The following is a 12,037-nucleotide window of genomic DNA, read 5'->3' on the forward strand; positions in this document are numbered from 1 at the left end:
TATGAACAAATCAATACTCTACATTTATCTTAACATATTATTGACTAGAGACATATTAATATATCTTTTGTTATGTGAATGTGATTGACCAGAGATGTATCAATATGTTTTTAGAGAGTGATACAATTAACATCACAGTGCAAAGTTGTTAAGAGCTTAATGCTCATTATACAACTTATGATTGTCACTATGTCACGTTTTGCTCTGTAAGTTTTCTGTTCCAACTTTGTGTGTATTATTATTGCAAATTTATTATCATAATTTTTTAAATGATGCACTGTGAAATTTCTATTTTCCACAAGCAACTGTGAAAGTGAAAGTCACTCAGTCGTGTCTGACTCTATGCAACCCCTTGGACTATATGTCCATGGAATTCTCCAGGCCAGAATACTGGATTGGGTAGCCTTTCCCTTCTCCTGGTGATCTTTCCAACCCAGGGATCAAACCCATGTGTCCCTCAGTGCAGGTGGATTCTTTACCACTGAGCCACAGGAGAAGCCAAGCCAATAAAATGGACACCCTGGAAGAAATGGACAAATTCTTAGAAAAGTACAAACTTCTGAGACCGAACCAGGAAGAAATAGAAAATATGAACAGATACATCACAAGTATGAAATTTAAACTGTGATTTAAAATCTTCCAACAAGCAAAAGTCCAGTACCAGATGGCTTCAAAGGCAAATTCCATCAAACATTTAGAGAAGAGCTAACACCTATCCTTCCAAAAAGCTGCAGAGGGAGGAACACTCCCAAACTCACTCTATGTGGCCACCATCACCCTGATACCAAAACCAGACAAAGATATCACACATAAAAAAAGAAAATTATAGGCCAATATCACTGATGAAAGTGAAAGTGAAGTCACTCAGTCATGTCCGACTCTTTGCGACCCCATAGACTGTAGCCTACCACACTCCTCCATCCATGGGATTTTCCAGGCAAGAGTACTGGAGTGGGTTGCCATTTCCTTCTCCAGAGGATCTTTCTGACCCAGGGATCAAACCTGGGTCTCCTGCATTGTAGGCAGACGCTTTACCATCTGAGCTACCAGGGAAAATAGATACAAAAAACCTCAACAAAATACTAGCAAACCAAATCCAACTACACATTAAAAGGATCATACACCATGATCAAGGGGGATAAATCCCAGGGATGCAAGGATTCTTCAGTATACACAAATCAATCAGATACACTATATTAGCAAACTAAAGAATAAAAAGTATATGATTATCTTAGTAAAAGCAGAAAAAGCTTTCAAGAGAATTCAACACTGATTTATGATTTAAAAAACTCTCCAGAAAGTGGGCATAGAGGGACCCTATCTCAACATAATAAAGGGCATATATGACAAACCCACAGCAAACATTATTTTCAATGAGGAAAAACTAAAAGCATTTCCTCTAAGTTTAGGAATAAGATAAGGGTGTCCACTCTTGCCACTCTTATTCAATATAGTTTTGGAAGTCCTACCATGGAAATCAGAGGAAAAAAGAATAAAAGGAATCCAAATTGGAAAAGAAGTAAAATTGTCAGCTGTTTGCAGATGACATACTATACACAGAAAATCATAAAGATGCCACCAGAAAACTACTGGTGCTAACCAATGAATCTGGTAAAGTTCCAAGATACAAAATTAATATACAGAAGTCTCTTTTGCAACAAAAAGAATAGCTAGGAATAAACTTTCTTAAGAAGGCAAAAGCAGATGAATGGATAAGAAGGCTGTGGTACATATACACAATGGAGTATTACTCAGCCATTAAAAAGAATGTATTTGAATAAGTTCTAATGAGGTGGATGAAACTGGAGCCTATTATACGAGTGAAATAAGCCAGAAAGAAAAACACCAATACAGTATACTAGCGCACATATATGGAATTTAGAAAGATGATAACAATAACCCTGTATATGAGACACTGATGTATAGAACAGTCTTTTGGACTCTGTGGGAGAGGGAGAGGGTGGGATAATTTGGGAGAATGGCATTGAAATATGTTTAATATCATATATGAAATGAGTTGCCAGTCCAGGTTCCATGCACGATACTGGATGCTTGGGGCTGGTGAACTGGGACGACCCAGAGTGATGGTATGGGGAGGGAGGAGGGAGGAGGGTTCAGGATGGGGAACACATGTATACTGTGGCAGATTCATTTTGATATATGGCAAAACCAATACAATATTGTAAAGTTAAATAAGATAAAATAAAAAAGATAAAAAAAAATAAAAAAAAAAAAAGAAGGCAAAAGACCTGTACACAGAAAACCATAAGATACTAGTGAAAGAAATCACACATACAAACAGATGGAATATACCATATTCTTGGATTGGAAGAATCAGTATTGTGAAAATGACTATACTACCCAAAGCAATCTACAGATTGAATACAATCCCTTGAAAAGTGCCAATGCCATTTTTCACAGTACTAGAAGAAAAAAATGTTATAGTTAGTACAGAAACACAAATGACTCCAAATAGCCAAAGCAATCTTGAGAAAGAAAAATGGCACTGGAGGAATCAGGCCCCCTGACTTAAGACTATACTACAAAGCTACAATGGTCAAGACTATATCAATAGTCAAGACTATATAATAGCAAGACTATAAGATACTTGCAAAAAACAGAAATATAGATCAACAGAACAGGATAGAAAGCCCAGAGATAAACCCACACACCTATGGCACTAACCTATGACAAAGGAGGCAAAACATAAATAGAGGAAAGACAGTCCTTCAATAAGTGACACTGGGAAAACTAGACAATTTCATATTATAAAAGAATGAAATTAGAAACCCCTAATACCATACACAAAACATAAACTCAAAATGACCTAAATGTAAGACCAGACACTATAAAACTCTTAGAGGAAAACACAGGCAGAACATAAATTGCATCTTTGACATAAATTGCATCAAAATCTTTTGACCCACCTGCTAGAGTAATAAAAATAAAAATGAACAGGACCTCATTAAACTCAAAAGCTTTTGCCCAGCAAAGAAAACCATAAACAAAATGAAACGACAGCCCACAAAATGGGACAAAATATTTGCAAATGAAGCAACTGAGAAAGGATTAATCTCCAATACTTACAAACAGCTTATGCAGTTCAAGATTTAAAAACAAAAATAAAAAAAAACTGGGCAGAAGACCTAGATAGACTTTTTTCCAAATATGACATACAGATGGCCAATTAACACATGAAATGATGCCCAACATCACTAATTATTAGAGAAATGCAAATCAAAACTACAAGTTACCACCTCACACTGGTCAGAATGGCCATCATCAAAGTCTACAGACAATAAATGCTGGAGAGGATATGGAGGAAAGGAAACCTTCTTACACTGCTTGTGAGAAGGTAAATTGATACAGTCACTATGGAGAACAGTATGGAGGTTCCTTAAAAAGCTAAAAATAGAACTATCACATAACCCAGTAATGCCACTACCGGGCATATACTCGGAGAAAAACATAATTCAAAAATACACATGCACCCCAATGTTTATTTCAGTGCTACTTACAATAGCCAAGCATGGAAGCAACCTAAATGTCCATCAACAGAGGAATGGATAAAGAAGATATGGTACATACACACAATGGAATATGACTCAGCCATAAAAAGGAATGGCACTGGGTCATTTGAAGAGACATGGGTGGACCTAGAGAGTGTCATAGAGAGTGAAGGGAGTCACAAAGAAGAAAACAAATATCATATATTGATGCATATATGTGGAATCTAGGAAAATGGTACAGATGATCCCTTATGCAAAGCAGAAAGAGGCACAGAGGTATAGAACACATGGATACCAAAGAGGAAAGGAGGGTGAGACAAATTGGGAGATTAGGATTGATGTATACACACTATTGATACTATGTATAAAGTAGATAACTAATGAGAACCTATTCTGTATCACCAGGGAACTCTACTCAGTGGTCTATAGTGACTAAGGGCTTCCCTGCTGGCTCAGAAGGTAAAGAATCTGCCTGCAATGTGGGAGACCTGGGTTTAATCCCTGGGTCGGGAAGATCCCCTAGAGAAGGGAATGGCAACCCACTCCAGTATTCTTGCCTAGAGAATCCCATGGACAGAGAAGCCTGGTGGGCTACAGTCCATGGGCTCCCAGAGTTGGACACAACTGAGCAACTAACACTTTCACTTTTCATGGTGACTAAATGGAAAGGAAATCCAAAAAAGAGGATATAATATGTATATGTATAGCTGATTCATTTTGCTGTAAGCAAAAATTAACACACTATTGTAAAGCAACTATACTCCAATAAAAATTAGTTTAAAATATGAAAGTGCCCCCCCTACCACAAAGGTCCAACTTGTTGACTATCAGGTAAAAGAAAAGAACATATTTTAGAGGAAATAATAGCCATAGGACTGAAAAAAAAAAAAAAAAAAAAAGCGACCAGTACCTGCAGTCTGCACTTCCAAGACAAAGCACAGTGAAATACAGCGTTTTTGTAATAGACCTTCTGTTCCCCTGCACAAAGGTGCCTGCTATCTGCCTATCACACTCTAATATTAGAATGTTTCAGCAAGACATTTACAAAGTTTCAAATAAATGCCTTAAGTACAAAAAATAAAAAATAGTTGTTGATATTTAAGACATTTACAAAGTTTCAAATAAATGCCTTAAGTACAAAAAACAAAAAATAGTTGTTGATATTTACTCAAACATGGGTGTTTCAACATTCACTTACATAGCAAATCACCAACCACAGGGGTTAATTTCTGCAAAAATCCCCGTCAATAATGTGTTAACTCAATACTTTGCAGAAGACAGAGTTACAAGAAAGCAGACCCAGTCATATTGCCAGGTCCTCCTGGAATTCATACCAAATGAATGAAACACTGAAAACTAAATTTTTAAGTATTTAAGCACTATCTACAGATTTTTATTAATTTAAAATCCCTAGACAAGTTTAACGGAGAAGGCAATGGCACCCCACTCCAGTACTTTTGCCTGGAAAATCCCATGGATGGAGGAGCCTGGTAGGCTGCAGTCCATGGGGTCGCTAGAGTCAGACATGACTGAGCGACTTCACTTTCACTTTTCATTTTCATGCATTGGAGAAGGAAATGGCAACCCACTCCAGTGTTCTTGCCTGGAGAATCCCAGGGACGGGGAAGCCTGGTGGGCTGCCGTCTATGGGGTCGCACAGAGTCGGACACAACTGAAGCAACTTAGCAGCAGCAGCAGCAGCAGACAAGTTTAAACTGAATACAAATTTTTTATTCTGAGAACTTTTTAACATTTCAAACATCCTAAACAGCAAATAAAACATACTGAATTAACAATACAAAAAAGATTTAAAATATATAATTTACATATAACCATAATGTAAGTGTATGTCTTCATTATATACAAGTAAAGTGAAGTGAAAGTCACATCCGACTCTTTGTGACCCCAAGGACTATACAGTCCATAATTCTCCAGGCCAGAATACTGGAGTGGGTAGCCGTTCCCTTCTCCAGGGGATCTTCCTAATCCAGGGATCCAACCTAGGTCTCCCACATTGCAGGCGGATTCTTAACTATCTGAGCCACAAGGGAAGCCCGAGAATAGTGGAGTGGGTAGCCTATCCCTTCTCCAGTGGATCTTCCCGACCTAGGAATTGAAATGGGGTGTCCAGCATTACAGGCAGATTCTTTACCAACTGAGCTATCAGGGAAGCATATATAATAGTTTATAATTTTGCTTATAGCTTTATTTTAGTATCATTTATGGTTCTAGTAGGGCTTCCCTGTTGGCTCAGTGGTAAAGAACCCACCTGCCAATGCAGGAGATATAGGTTCGATCCCTGGGTCATGAAGATCCCCTGGAGAAGGAAATGGTAACCCACTCTAATATTCTTGCCTTGGAAATCCCATAGACAGAAGAGCCTAATGGTCTATAATCCATGGGGTCACAAAAGAGTTGGACATGATTTAGCAACAGCATGGTTCTAACAATATAAGTTACATACTTTATAAGTTTCTTGCAGTATTTTTACTAGAAGTTAAAAGAATACCAAGTCCAATTAGCCAAGGATCTAAATTATCCATCTACTGATTTTTGGCCAAAATACAGGATTAGGATTCTTTTCCTTTGGAGATTCAAACCGAAGACTCTCTTGATATCAGCCTGACATTTATTTTAATGTTTAAACTGATTAAAATGTATGGTGTAGGCACCCATATCCCAAACACAGAGAAGAAAGTCTAAAGATCAGTGAGTTTTCAATAGCAAGTATTTGTTAAATTGTTATTAATAATTACCTTTTTTCAACAAGTTTTGCTTTTTGAAACCTAGTTTGAATCTCAAAATATACCTATCATCCATTCCCAATTTTGTTTTACTTTTATTTCAAAATCATTGCCCTAATATCATGATATGTTGACCTGTTCTGCTAGCACTATTAAAATTTTAAGCATACCTCATTAGCATTTTATGATAATTAATAGTATTGAGGCAGGATATAGAAGAGCCCCAAGCTAAGCAGCCAGAATTAGTCCCCTGTGGACAGATACCCCCAAAATAACAGGAGCGAGAGAGGAGCTTAGTCCTGCCCAGATAAGAGATAAAAGACCACATATTCCTCAAAGTCAAGGAGACCGTCCTGACTACACACATACAGAAAGACTCCTTGAAAGTCAAAAGAGAGGTGGCATCAATTCATAGTAAGTGATGTCAACCTACCCATACGCCTCTGTGCTAGAATCCATCTTGGCTAAGAAATGCATATGCACACATAGAGGACTCAGAGTAATGCCAAATACGAACTCAGAACCAGGCAAAGCAAGAGGACTGGCCAAACGAAACCTGGGAGAAATGTCCCATAAAAGTGATTCAAACTACCATGAGGGTGTGACTCTCTGAGCCCATCCGGGCGTCCATCCACACATATCTTTTTTCCTCCTAATATGTACTTTTCTTGTTTCTCTACTTTCTGTCTCGATGTGGAAATTTATTTCTACACAGCTCATAGGCCAGGGCCTTGTCACTGACTACCGGTCCCTCTTGGCTTAGTGGCTAGCACCGAGTGCTCTCACTGCCGCGGCTTGACTTCAGTCTCTGGCTAGGAACTGAAATCCTGCTTCAAGCCGTTGTAGGTCAAGGTCCCCGGACATCAGTATCATTTAAAAAACTCGTCTCCTAAGAGATGAGGACTTTGTGTCTTATCAGTTTTCCTTTTTTGAAACATTTGACCAAGGAAACACTTTGATCTCAATATTTAAATTGTTTTGTATTTTCTCACTGTGACAACCAAAGCAATTAACTTTGACTCCAGTATAATTTGTCTTAATTAATATTACCACTGCTGCTGCTGCTGCTGCTGCTAAGTCGCTTCAGTCCTGTCCGACTCTGTGCAACCCCATAGACGGCAGCCCACCAGGCTCCTCCGTCCCTGGTATTCTCCAGGCAAGAACACTGGAGTGGGTTGCCATTTCTTTCTCCAATGCATGAAAGTGGAAAGTGAAAATTGAAAGGGAAGTCACTAAGTCGTGTCCGACTCCTAGCGACCCCATGGACTGTAGCCTACCAGGCTCCTCCATCCATGGCATTTTCCAGGCAAGAGTACTGGAGTGGGATGCCATTGCCTTCTCCAGATATTACCACTACTTAACTGAAACAGTTGTTATTGCTTCTAAAATATTGATCCTGTTATACTCAGTTCCCAGTCATTCCTGGTTCCTGCCTATATCCTATGTTTTTTGTATCACAATTGCCTTCTGTAATCACAAGTACTATTACCTCTTTCTATCTGAGTATTATTAGTCAGGTAAGTAATGTTAGCTGTGTAACCAAAAACCCTAAAATCTTGGATGATTCACAATATAAATGTTAATTGGTGGCTGTTGGCTTATGCCAAAGTATAAAATGGTCCCCCAAGTGTGGGAAGAAAAGGTTCTAATAAACCTTTTCTTTATAAAGGGTGCAGAATTTCAGAGAGCCTGTATAACTGACGCTTGGCTAGTTCTAATATACAGCTTCAAATTCACATCCAGTCAACAGAACAAGGAAAGAACGAGATCATGGAGCAATTCTTAACTGTCTTTTGCCAGAAGTGACACATCATATCTGCTCACATTTCATTGGTGGCAACTAGTCCTACAACTCCACTTATAATCAAAAGAGCTAGAAAACAATTTATACTCAAGAAAAAGGAAAAGCCAAATAAACATCCAGCCAATCTCTGACACAAATTTCACATAAACATGAATCTTATAGACTCAAATTGTTCCAAATAATGATTGTTTTTATCATTATCATCTTAACACAAAAGCTGCCATGACATTTCCAGTGTAAGCTTTCACTTCTTCCTAAAAAAGATGTTGTCTGAAAAAAAAAATCCTTTTATTGTAGGCAATACAAATACATAAAAGAACCCTACTGATCTTTTCTATACTCAAGACAGGAAGTCAGCTAAGGTACCAATTCCTTTCAAAGAGAAAAGAGTAGTAAAATCCAATATAAAGACACTAGGGCTGGACAGGGGCCAGTTTCTGGGTGAGTTTTAGCAGCAACATAATGGAAAATGTATATGTAAGATTATAAATTGAAATTTATTTTTTAAATTTAATATATTGTTATATTATTAACATATTATGTCACTGTGCTTTTTTCAATATAGCAACGGGGTTTTATTGACAAAACTAGGAATTTCTACAACTTTGACTGTAGTTACTTTGTACTTCAGGTAAAACCTCTCCAGGCTCAGTTGGGAGCCAAATCAAAGTATTTCCAGGTGAATGATGCTTTCGGTCCAGTTATTTCTGAAATACACCTTTCTACTTATGACTATAATTCGAAAATTGGTCCGACTTCAATATCTAATAGGCAAACTGTGTCAAAATTTCCTTATAAGATAAATGGTAAATTGTACTAAAGACATACTACATTCTCTTATAAGGAGAACTCAGCTTACCATGCTATCACAAATTGTTATAAAAATCTTAAAACTTTATGTAACTAAATTTCAGGTTTCCAATTCCCTTCACACTCTGAGCGGAAAAGCATCATCATTTATTTTTATTACTGACTCCTGAAATTCTAAAAGTTATTTTGCGTATTTCATTTGCTGGGCCTTTTCTGTTGCAAAATTCATTCATATGCAGAATTACCCATGATATTCTGAAGAAAACAGGATGTCATTCTCTAAATGAAACACTTGGAAGGAGGGTTATTTCTATTTCAAGCCTCCAGTTTATTTTAATTTATTTTGCTGATGGAGCCAAGATCTGCAAGAACAGTCCCACATTCTCATGCTGATTCTAAGTGCAAAAGTCTACATCATGACCTTTGTATCAACAGACACAATATATCTTTAAAAATAGAGTATTCCAGCTGTATGTGCCAGGGCCCTAGTGGCTTCAAACCTAAACAGACAACATCACTACAGAAAAGCTTCAATCTTGAGAAGAATGGGTTTCGTACAGTTGAATGAGAATTTTTGTGTTTTTGTTTTTTTAAAGCAAATGCTGAGCTTAAAATACATTGCCAGAGTACCAGCATCCAAAATAGAGTGAAAATGTATGCCTCAACTTAAGCAGTTTTTGTCTGTCACTCATTTCATGGTTTATAATCATTCTCAAGTGAATATTATCAAGAAGGTGCTTTTGTCTCCATCTCCCTTGGGTACCCTTCTGTACTTCCATGAATGACCCTCAGAGGAGCTTTAGAGGGAGACTGCATTTGCTATTCACATTTGATTGTGCAAGTTCCTGCTGCTGCTGCTAAGTCACTTCAGTCGTGTCCGACTCTGTGCGACCCCATAGATGGCAGCCCACCAGGCTCCCCCGTCCCTGAGATTCTCCAGGCAAGAACACTGGAGTGGGTTGCCACTTCCTTCTCCAATGTATGAAAGTGAAAAGTGAAAGTAAAGTCACTCCCTGGGATGGGGTCAAATCAGTGATTTAGGAGCCTTCGTCTTTGCTCATGTTTTCTCCCTCTTCTAGGACCACAGAAGAAGATAGACAGCCACTAGCACGTTTAGAGTAAGCTATATGATGTCAAAATAATCAAATAGCTGATATTTTTTAGGATATATATTGTCACTGACTCATATGTCCTTGGAGGCCAACATAATTATTGTAAAGGAGAAGGAAGTTTTAAAATTGAGAATGTGGTCAATGCGGACCAGGGTGCCCTTAAAGTACCTAGCAGTTTGGATGTTTTTCTCAAGGTGGGTAAATAGATATCAAATGCAATATCAATTAACACTGTATATAACATTGTAGAGTTTTCTATGGTTGACATCGCATTTAATAAATGAACCTTCTAAGTTTGATGGTATAAGTATTATGTATACTTCTCAGCTGAAGAAAGATTTGGAGAATTTATTAATATGTGATTTATTCCATCTCCAAGTTAGTATGTGCTAGAATCAGCATTTTATAAAACTAATTCTTTGATTCCAAATCTTATGCATGCTTATTGTACTACATTAGTGATTTTGTTTCAGATTATATTCTGCAGTGATATGGATCTCTAGAAGGGAATTTTAAGGATCACTCACCGTAAGGGGAAAGCAGAGAATCCAAGCCAGTGGGACTGCCAGCAGCATCTTTTCTTACTTCAATCAAAGCAACCCTGTTTCTATTGCTTAAATTGGTATTTGATGTTAAGATTACATTTGAAATTTTTTCAAAACATAATTTCAATAAGTAAACAACACAAACAAGTTTCCAATACGAAACATTGTATATGTCATGTACAAGGACTGCTCAAAGTGAGTCCTTAGGTTAAAAGTTCATATTAAGGTAAGTTAAAAGCTTACTTCCAACTCAAGACTTCTGACTTCAGATTGTGAGACGGATGGAGTGCTGGCTACACCAAGATGGCAGCTCAAGCTTTACCTAGAGAAATAGGAACTGTAAGGTTAGAATATTTTTGAAAGGCTACCAAATTTATGTATTTATTATCTCTGCTCATCTTATATAAAGATCAAGTTGTATGTGGTTTAAATTATTAGATTTAGCACGTGTCCTTGGCACCTAGGACACCAGTTTTTCTATGAGAAAGGTGACTTATCCTTCTATGACAGGATCCTGAATCCAGGCCACAGCTGACTGAATTAAGGTTAACCTCTAATCCAAGTTGGGCCAATTTCATTATCTTCCACAAAAACAAACAAAAACACATAACTACAGGTAGGTATCTCAAGCTAAAGGTGAGTCATATTAATCATGTAGCTACAAAAACTACAAAACCTTCCAAGTTTCTCCTCAAACTTTTATTTAATATTTCCTCTAATTCCTTGACAATTTTTTGTACTGGGGTATAGCCAATTAACAAACAATGTTGTGATAGTTTCAGGTGAACAGGGAAGGGACTCAACAATACATATACATGTATCCACTCTCACCTACACCTCCCTCACATTCAGGCCACCATATAACATTGAGCGGATTACCATGTGATATACAATAGGACTCTGTTGATTATCCATTTTAAATATAGCAGAGTTTTCATGACCATCCCAAACTCCCTAACTATCCCATCTTTGGCATTTATTTTTATTGTTTAAGGTAGTTCAAGCTTTTGTACATTTCATGCAAAGATGGGCTCAATAAAGGACAGAAATAGTATGGACCTAACAGAAGCAGAAGATATTAAGAGATCGCAAGAATACACAGAAGAACTATACAAAAGAACTATACAAAAAAGATCTTCACGACCCAGATAATCACGATGGTGTGATCACTCACCTAGAGCCAGACATCCTGGAATGTGAAGTCAAGTGGGTCTTAAGAAGCATCACTACAAACAAAGCTAGTGGAGGTGATTGAATTCAAGCTGAGCTATTTCAGATCCTGAAAGATGATGCTGTGAAAGTGCTGCACTCAATATGCCAGCAAATTTGGAAAACTCAGCAGTGGCCACAGGACTGGAAAAGGTCAGTTTTCATTCCAGTCTCAAAGAAAGGCAATGCCAAAGAATGCTCAAACTACCTCACAATTGCACTCAGCTCACACACTAGTAAAGTAAGGCTCAAAATTCCCCAAGCCAGGCTTCAACAACACGTGAACCATGAACTTCCAGATGTT

At 37.7% G+C, this 12,037-nt stretch overlaps 1 long non-coding RNA gene across 3 annotated transcripts in view; it reads right to left on the reverse strand.

Annotated features, from left to right (window-relative positions):
- LOC123334783 overlaps positions 1 to 12,037 on the reverse strand; it is a 145,564-nt gene that overhangs the window by 121,555 nt on the left and 11,972 nt on the right. For all 3 annotated transcript variants that reach the window (XR_006552908.2, XR_006552907.2, XR_006552909.2), the window contains exon 2: positions 10,768 to 10,846. This is a non-coding gene — a long non-coding RNA (uncharacterized LOC123334783). The remainder of the gene's footprint in view (positions 1 to 10,767; positions 10,847 to 12,037) is intronic.

The sequence above is a fragment of the Bubalus bubalis genome, chromosome 8 (assembly GCF_019923935.1).
Source record: "Bubalus bubalis isolate 160015118507 breed Murrah chromosome 8, NDDB_SH_1, whole genome shotgun sequence".
In the NCBI taxonomy this organism is placed as follows: Eukaryota; Metazoa; Chordata; class Mammalia; order Artiodactyla; family Bovidae; genus Bubalus; species Bubalus bubalis.